Here is an 8,059-nt window from a genome sequence, read left to right on the forward strand (position 1 = left end):
TTTTTTTTCTGCTTTCCAGTTTTCCACCGGTCTTTCTTAGCTTTTGGACAGAAAGAAACTTTGATTTTTTTTGTGCAAAAAATGTTTTTTTGCTTCCTCGAGAGGCAAGGTCGTTCCTCTCAGAACTGGGAAGAAAACCGTGTTTTCTATTTATTTTATTTTCCGCGAGACGCAGGGTCGTGCCTCTCGGAAAGGAAAAAAAACACCTTTTTTCCTTCGGCGAGAGGCCTCTCGGAAACGGAAAAAAGAACATGTTTTCTACTATTTTTTCCTTTCGCGAGAGGCACGGGTTTACTTCTCATGGAGGCACGGATTTGCTTCTGCGAGGGGCATAGTCGTGCGTCTTTCGAAAAAGAAAAATAATGTCCTCCCAGTTTGGTTTTTTGTCCATTTTTTGTGAAAAAAAAGTTCATCAAAACCTATCAATATGGGATCTAGTTTTGTAGATCTTGGCGTTAGGAATCCAATAGTAAAAACAGTTCGAGATTTGGACGCACGATTTAAGAGATAAAACATTTTGAATAAATGGATCTATGAAAAAAAGAAAACTTACAGGTTGCGACAAGTGGCGCACTGCAGACCTTTGCACAAGGAGTGCTTCTTAATTAGTGATTTCATGTCCTTTATAACTGGCATGCTGGGCCGATCCTTGTGGCTAGGCTTTCAGGCCCGCATGGCACGACCCTTTTATAAAAGGGCCGACATGGGCCATGTCGTGCAGGCCAGCCTATGTGGCCAGGTTCGGGAAGAAGCTTCTAAGCGACAGAATGGGCTTTCATGGATCGACTCCATCCCACTGCCAATGAAAATGGAAACTGGCTTATGTTGCTCAATGGCCCATCATCGCGTGGGTGGTGTTGGTTGGAGAGGTCTTCCTTCGGGGAACTCCTATAGGGCGCCTTATGCGCCGGTGGACGCAACGGGCGCTCACTACATCACCCCGGTGGGCCCGCCCACGAATATATGTAGCAGCGCAATGCATGTATAGCGCGAGAAAAAACGCGAATTTTTTTGCTACCTGTGTGGAATCGAACTCGCACTCGCACTCGTTACTCAAATATGTGGTTGGCCAACCACTTGAGCTACTGGGCACATGTGAAATACTCTAGAGGGACGCTATAAGAACAGAAAAATGTAGCCACACTACTTTTTGCATGTACATTGCCAACATTACAGAGAAACGTGATTTCCTTTGAAAAAAATGTATATTTTTTTGTAAATCTACAGATTTAAAGGAATCATGAATTAGAATAAAATGTACTAAAAAAAGTTTATGAAAATTGAAGGAAGATCACTGATTTTGAAAAAAAGTTCATCAATTTTTAAAAAAGCTCACTAAATCTGAAAAAAGTTCATCAGTTTTGAAAAACGTTCATCAATTTTCAAAAAGGTTCACAGAATCTGAAAAAAGATCATCGATTTTTAAAATGAGTTAATCGATTTTCAAAAAAAGTTCATCGATTTTCAAGAAAGTTCACAAAAACTGAAAAAGTTCATCGATTTTCAAAAAAATTCACAAAAATCTGAAAAAAATCATCGATTTTCAAAAAAGTTCACAAAATCTGAAAAAAGTTCATCGGTTTTCAAAAAAGTTCACAAAAATCTGAAAAAATTTCATCGATTTTGGAGAAGAGTTCATTGTTTTTCAAAAAAGTTCAGAAAATCTGAAAAAAGTTTATTAATTTTCGAAAATAGTTCACAAATTAAAAAAAGTACGTCAATATTGGGAAAAGTTGACAATTTTGATAAAATATTTAATATTGAAAAAAGATTGTCCTTTTTAATAAAGTTCATGAGTTTTGAAAAAAAAAGTCACCTAATTAGGGAAAATGAAAATTTAAAAAAAGAAAATGAAAACGAAAAATATAATAAAAGAACAAAAAGAAGAAAAAGGGAGAAACTAGTAGTATGTTAGTAGTTTTGTTATAGTTTCTGTAGTAGCTCTTTAATTATGTTCATCTCCACCCCCTCCCCATCACCTCCGGGTCGCATGTTGTTTTTTTCCTTCGATTTGGAATCAAATTGTAATTAATTATGTTGCCTCCGCCTCGGCCATGGCAGCCGCAGCCGCCGCCGCCTGCGCCTCCGCCCTGGCAGCCGCCGCCGCCTCCGCCTCCGCCCTGGCCGCCGCCGCCGCCTCCGCCCTGGCCGCCGCCGCCGCCGCCCTCTCCATGGCGAGGAGCTCCTTCTCGGCCATGAGAGCCCGGGCCTCCTCCTCGAGGATGGGGTCGACGCCGGTACGCATGACGTTGACGCGCATGGTGCTCTTGGTGCGGAACTCGTCCCGGTGCGCCTTCCCGAAGCGGCGGTCCCGCCCCATCGTCGAGCTCGAGGTGGAGAGGAGGACGGAGAATAGCCTGTAAGCGGATTGGACACGTCTGAAATGTTTAGCAATTTGGATAGGTGGTGTGTTCTGGTACATGTCAGGTGTTTGCCACTATCATTTCTGAGTCTCGATTTATTGTGACAGTAGCTGTTATGTTTTACCTGCCAACAATGAAATCAATTTTATTGACTCATTTTGATTATAATGCAAGCCATCTCTGTTGATCTATGAAATCCTAAAGCAGTGTAGTCTATGGACTACCTGGTGTCTACTGCTCTGTGAATAAGCATTTTAGCTCATTTGCTTTTAATCTATTAGCAGTGCTCACCATTATATATTGCGCTGAATAAAAACTTCAACCCATTCGCTTTGAATCTGTTAACAGCATTCACAAGTACTTTTTTTGCTTCATCATTATATGTTGCCATCACGATTTAAGATGGTTAGCTGATGCCGAAGAAATGATATCATTCTGACTATGAGAGTTGGTTAGTGGTCATGCACTTATTTTTATTTCAAAAGTAGCATTTACACTGCAATTCTTGCATATATTTGATACCGCTTGGTAATTTGGGCAGGTGAGAATTGGTCTTTGTTTTCTTACACGACCCACGCCAGAGGCTACCAACTATGTACAGGACCCTGGGGGAGAACTATAATGAGAGAGTGTTGCTTTAAATCATTCATGAAACACTCAAAGCTGTGATTGCCCAGTACAATGCCGGTCAGCTAATCACACAGAGAGAGGTACAGCTTCACCATGTTTGATGTGTGTACATGTTTTCCTTGCTATAGTAGATAATAGCTGGTCTTACTTGGAATATGTTACTTGGAGCACTAACTTATCCTTCATGTAATGGCAGGCTGTGAGCAGGGAGATCAGGAAGATTCTGACAGAGAGGGCGAAGAATCTCAGTATCGCTCTGGATGATGTATCCATTACTAGTCTCAGCTTTGGTGAAGAGTTCATTCATGCCATTGGTTGCAAACAGGTTGCTGCGCAGGAAGCTGAGCCTGTGAAGTTCATTGTTGAGAAGGATGAGCAAGACAAGAAAAATGCAATTATTAGGGCACAGGTAAGCAAAACAGGAACTAGATTTTTTTTTCTTTCACACGACTTACCTACTTGTCCTCTTGACGATTTCAATCCTTGTTAGAGGCATATTGCCAGTGTTCTTTATGTCTTCATAGCTTCATCATATATTTCAGTACACTTGTGTAGTTTTGGAGCATTTGAGCCTAACACTGGTAGTCATGTTCATTCCATTTTTTGAGTTTATGATACATGGTTTCATGCCGCTTCACCTATTTACGGTGTCCATAGTTTTAGACTTTCAGTGGTAGTTAGTAGAGGCATATAGCTAGTATTGTTTATGTCTTCATATATCTTCATATATGTCACTGCATTTGCTGAGTTCAGGAACACTTGAGCCTGACTCTAGTAATTTTTTACATTTCATGTGATTGATGATCGATGATTGCTATGTGATTGATGAGTTCAGGAACACTTGAGCCTGACTCTAGTATTTTTTTACATTTCACTGCATTTGTTTAGTTTTAGGCTTTCAATGGTGCGTTCATATGACTGAACATAGTTTCAGACTTCCAATGGTATGTTCGTATGACTGAACATAGTTTCAGACTTCCAGTGGTACGTTCATATGACTGAATATAGTTTCAGACTTCCAATGGTATGTTGGTATGTTCATACTACTGACCATAGTTTCAGACTTACCATTTTCTATTTTCATTGTCGCGTCCAGTACTGGTTGTTGGTATAGGCATATTGCTAGTGCTGTTTGTATCTTCATAGCTTTGTATATTTCCTTGCATTTGCTGAGTTTGGTTGCACTTGAGCCTAACACTGGCTGTCCATTTCACTTGTTGAGCTTAGAGCACCTGATCCAAACACTCATGCATCTTTCTATATCTGAACAGGGTGAGGCAAAGAGTGAATCTTATTGGTCAGGCCATCGCCAACAATACTGCTTTCGTCGCGCTCAGAAAGATTGAGTCCGCCAGGGAGATTGCCCACACCATCACAAGCTTCAGGCAACCTACTGCTAGGGCTCCAGTCGCTGAAGATCTTGGGCAACAGCCTACCGTCGGCTATCTCCATGGAAGAAGAGTACTTTTAAGAGGAACGAACACTTAGGACTCGTGATCCGAGAATATTTAATTTTAGCTCATTTGTTTTAAATCTATCAACAGTGGTTACAATTATAGGCATTTTACAGTTAACACCTGATGTTTCTGTGCATAAGCATTTCTAGCTCATTTGCTTTTAATCTATTAGCAGTGCTCACCAACTGAGGGCAGGCCTGGCGCAGTGGTGAAGTCCTCCCCACTTGTGCCAAGAGGTCCTGGGTTCGAACCAGCCTCTCTGCATTGCACTTTGCAGGGGTAAGACTAGGTTCCTATAATCCCTCCCCAGACCCCACCTTGTGTGGGAGCTTCTATGCACTGGGTCTGTCCTTTAGCAGTGCTCACCAACTCACCATTATATGTTGCCTGTGAATAAATGTGTCAACTTGTTCGCTTTTCATCTGTTAACAGCAGTCACAAGTAATAATTTTTGCTTTATCATTATATGTTGCCATCACCATTTAAGACGATTAGCTGATGCTAAACAAGTTATATATTGTTGACGATGTGAAATTGCTAGTGTTCATGTGTGTCTGTAGGTGTAGGTATTATGTTTTGCATTTCTTAAAAGTAGCATTTACAGTGCAACCCCTTGTGTATATTTCATACCGTTTGATAATTTGGACAGGTGAGGATAAGTCTTCGTGTCCTTACGCTACCCATCCAGAGACTACCAACTATGTATTGGACCCTAGGGGAGAACTATAATGAGAGAGTGTTGCCTTCGATCATTCATCAAACACTCAAAGCTGTGGTTGCCCAATACAGAGAGAGGTACAACTTCATCATGTTTAATGTTTGTACATGTTTGACATGCTATAGTAGATAGTAGCCTGTCTTGTTAGAATATGTTACCAACATATCCTTTTATGTAATGGCAGGCTGTGAGCAGGGAGATCAGGAGTATTCTGACAGAGAGGGCCAGAAATTTCAATATTGCTCTGGATGATGTGTCCATTACCATTCTCAGTTTTGGTAAAGAGTTCATTCATGCCATTGAAGCCAAACAGGTTGCTGTGCAGGAACCTGAGCGTGCCAAGTTCATTGTTGAGAAGGCTGAGCAAGACAAGAAAAGTGCAATTATCACGGCACAAATAAGCAAAACAGAAACTAGATGCTTTTTTTTCATACAACTTCACCTACTTTCCCTGTCAGTTCCAGTCATAATTCCTAGATGCACTGCATGCCAGTGTTCTTTGTATTCATAGCTTCATCATATATCTCATTACACTTGTGCTCTTTTGGAGCATTTGAGCCTAACACTGGTAGTTCTGTATGTTCCATTTTTTAGTTTATGATGCATGATTTCCATACGACTTCACCTATTTGCTGTGTCATTAGTTTCAGACTTTCAGCTTTAGTTACTAGAGCCATATTGCTAGTGATGTTTATGTCTTCATAGCTCATACTCCCTCCGTTCCTAAATTTAAGTCTTCTTAGAGATTCCAATATGGACTCAATACGGAGTAAAATGAGTGAATTTATGCTAGGAATTCTTTGTTCAGCTTTGACCAATCTGAAGACATGGGAATTGATAGAAGACATGGGAATTCTACAATAAGCCTGAAGTAAGCTTACAGGTGGGTCCTCAGGTGCATACACCCGGTTTGAACCAGACATTGTTAGCTCATCCATGACCCACTGTCTTGTGGGCCCAGCCCCTCAGATAGTCACCCTCCAGCTCGCATCTGACAGATCATCTGTTCTGTGAGCACATCCACCATCGATGGCTCGGTGGAGGGTGGTGCAGGTGTGAAGGTGAGGAAATATCCGTATGTCAGCCTCCTTGGGCGGCGGTGGTTGGGAGGCGCCCACGCCAGCGGGCCCCTTCCGGGAGTACGGGATGGCCAAATGGTGGCATATCTACGATCAGATTGTGCTGATGCTGGACTGGCCTGGAGGTGGTCAACAGGATACCTTGGAAGCCTGCATCAACACCCTACACGCATGCCGCCTCCAGGTTAATCCACTAAACCATGATCCCCTTTTATGGTTTTTATTTATTGGGCTTGTTCATGCCTGATGCTGGGTATTGTGTTCGTGCGGAGGGCGGAGGCGACCAGGATTGCAGGAGGAGGTAGAAGGCGGCCTACCTGGAGCTGCCTACCGGTGCTAATCCCAAGCTCACTGGTAAGAAATCACCACCTACCACTTCTTTCTTAGTGCCAATCTGCAATTTCTGCATGTGATGATTTTTCGCTGAAAACTGTCATGTTTTGTGGCTTATTTTGGAAGATCCTTTTTGGATGGGACCTTTGTTGCTTGTTCTGCAAAATTTCACGCTGTTTTGCCTTTTTTGGCTTGATCACTCTGCTAATTGATTATTTGGTTGGGCGGCATTTGGATATTTTACTAATGCACCAAGCTCATCTCTATGGCAGTTGTGTTGCAACCTGATATTGTTACTTTGTGTGTTCAGTATAGAACTCAAAGGGACTGACTTGGGGGATTCCAAGGAACTGCGAAGATCTTTTTTGGCTTTTGATAGTAAAATTCATTATCAAAGGTACTTGCATTAAGACCAGTTCAATAGGGCTTTGCCTATGGCATTAATTTCTTAATTATTGTTTCTGTCCATGTCTGTTGATACAAGTGGCAGGCCTGAGATAAGCACAATAAGCTCAGGTGAAGCCAAGCTACTGGAAATGCTTTTAAGGAGAAAAAATGTTGAAATCAGAAAACTGAAAGAAGGCAATCTGAGATTCAGCAATTCAAACTAAACATTGTTTTCTTTCCGTAGTTCTATGTTTAGTGACCTTTCCTGCCATGCTTACAGTTATATATATAGTTAGGTTAGGATGTTGTGTTTCTAAGTAAACCTGCTTGAGCAATTGTTACATTGATACAATGCGATTTTTCATCTAATTCACTACTCATGATATAATTTATCAGCTCATGATGTGTGACCACTCGCTTTTACTGATACATATAGGTGAGTAGTCTAGTTTCTTTTATTGATCAAGAATCATACTCCCTCCGTCCCAAAATAAGTGTCTCAACCTTAGTACAACTTTGTACGACGGTGGGAGTATTAACTTGTGCATCACTGTATGTTTTATTTTTCAATAGGTGTATAAGCATCCTAGTTCTTGATAGGCTGCCGATATGAGCAGTATGGCACTGGAAACACGAACCAATGATAAAATGATGAATTGATTTTGCTTTCTATGATGTCTGGTCTGTATAGAACCAGCCGCTTCTGGGGAGTGCTAATAGGCAGAGTTTGTTTTGAAACAGATGACTAGTCAAAGGCGCGGGAGGTTACCAGTGAGATGCGTAGAGAACCTATCCAGCAACATAAGTCTAGGTATCTCTGGTGAGTTTCCCTTCACTCACCTTTTTTATACTCTTTACTCCATCTTTGCTCGGTGCATACAGCATCCACCTTGTTACTTATATTTCATAAGATCCAGTAGATTTTAGTGGTTAGTTTGCTGCTGAACAATTGTGTAGTGCTATCCATTAAGAATCAAGCAGATGTCAGTTGTGATGATCATCTTATGCTATTTTATTTCTATGCAAAGCCTGATTTATGTTCTACATTTGAGTGGATCCAACTTTGCTAACACACTCAGGGGTGCATTAATC

The 8,059-nt window shown here is 41.3% G+C and overlaps 1 long non-coding RNA gene and 1 pseudogene across 1 annotated transcript; both read left to right on the plus strand.

Moving 5' to 3' along the window:
• The first annotated feature begins 2,804 nt into the window (after positions 1–2,804).
• LOC123084106 (prohibitin-2, mitochondrial-like) lies at positions 2,805–6,528 on the plus strand (annotated as a pseudogene).
• Positions 6,529–6,551: 23 nt separating this feature from the next.
• Positions 6,552–8,042, plus strand: LOC123082698 (uncharacterized). Its single transcript, XR_006439095.1, has 3 exons — positions 6,552–6,601; positions 6,891–6,977; positions 7,709–8,042. It is a non-coding gene; the product is annotated as an uncharacterized lncRNA (long non-coding RNA).
• The last annotated feature ends 17 nt before the right edge of the window (positions 8,043–8,059 follow it).

The sequence above is a fragment of the Triticum aestivum genome, chromosome 4A (genome assembly GCF_018294505.1).
Source record: "Triticum aestivum cultivar Chinese Spring chromosome 4A, IWGSC CS RefSeq v2.1, whole genome shotgun sequence".
In the NCBI taxonomy this organism is placed as follows: domain Eukaryota; kingdom Viridiplantae; phylum Streptophyta; class Magnoliopsida; order Poales; family Poaceae; genus Triticum; species Triticum aestivum.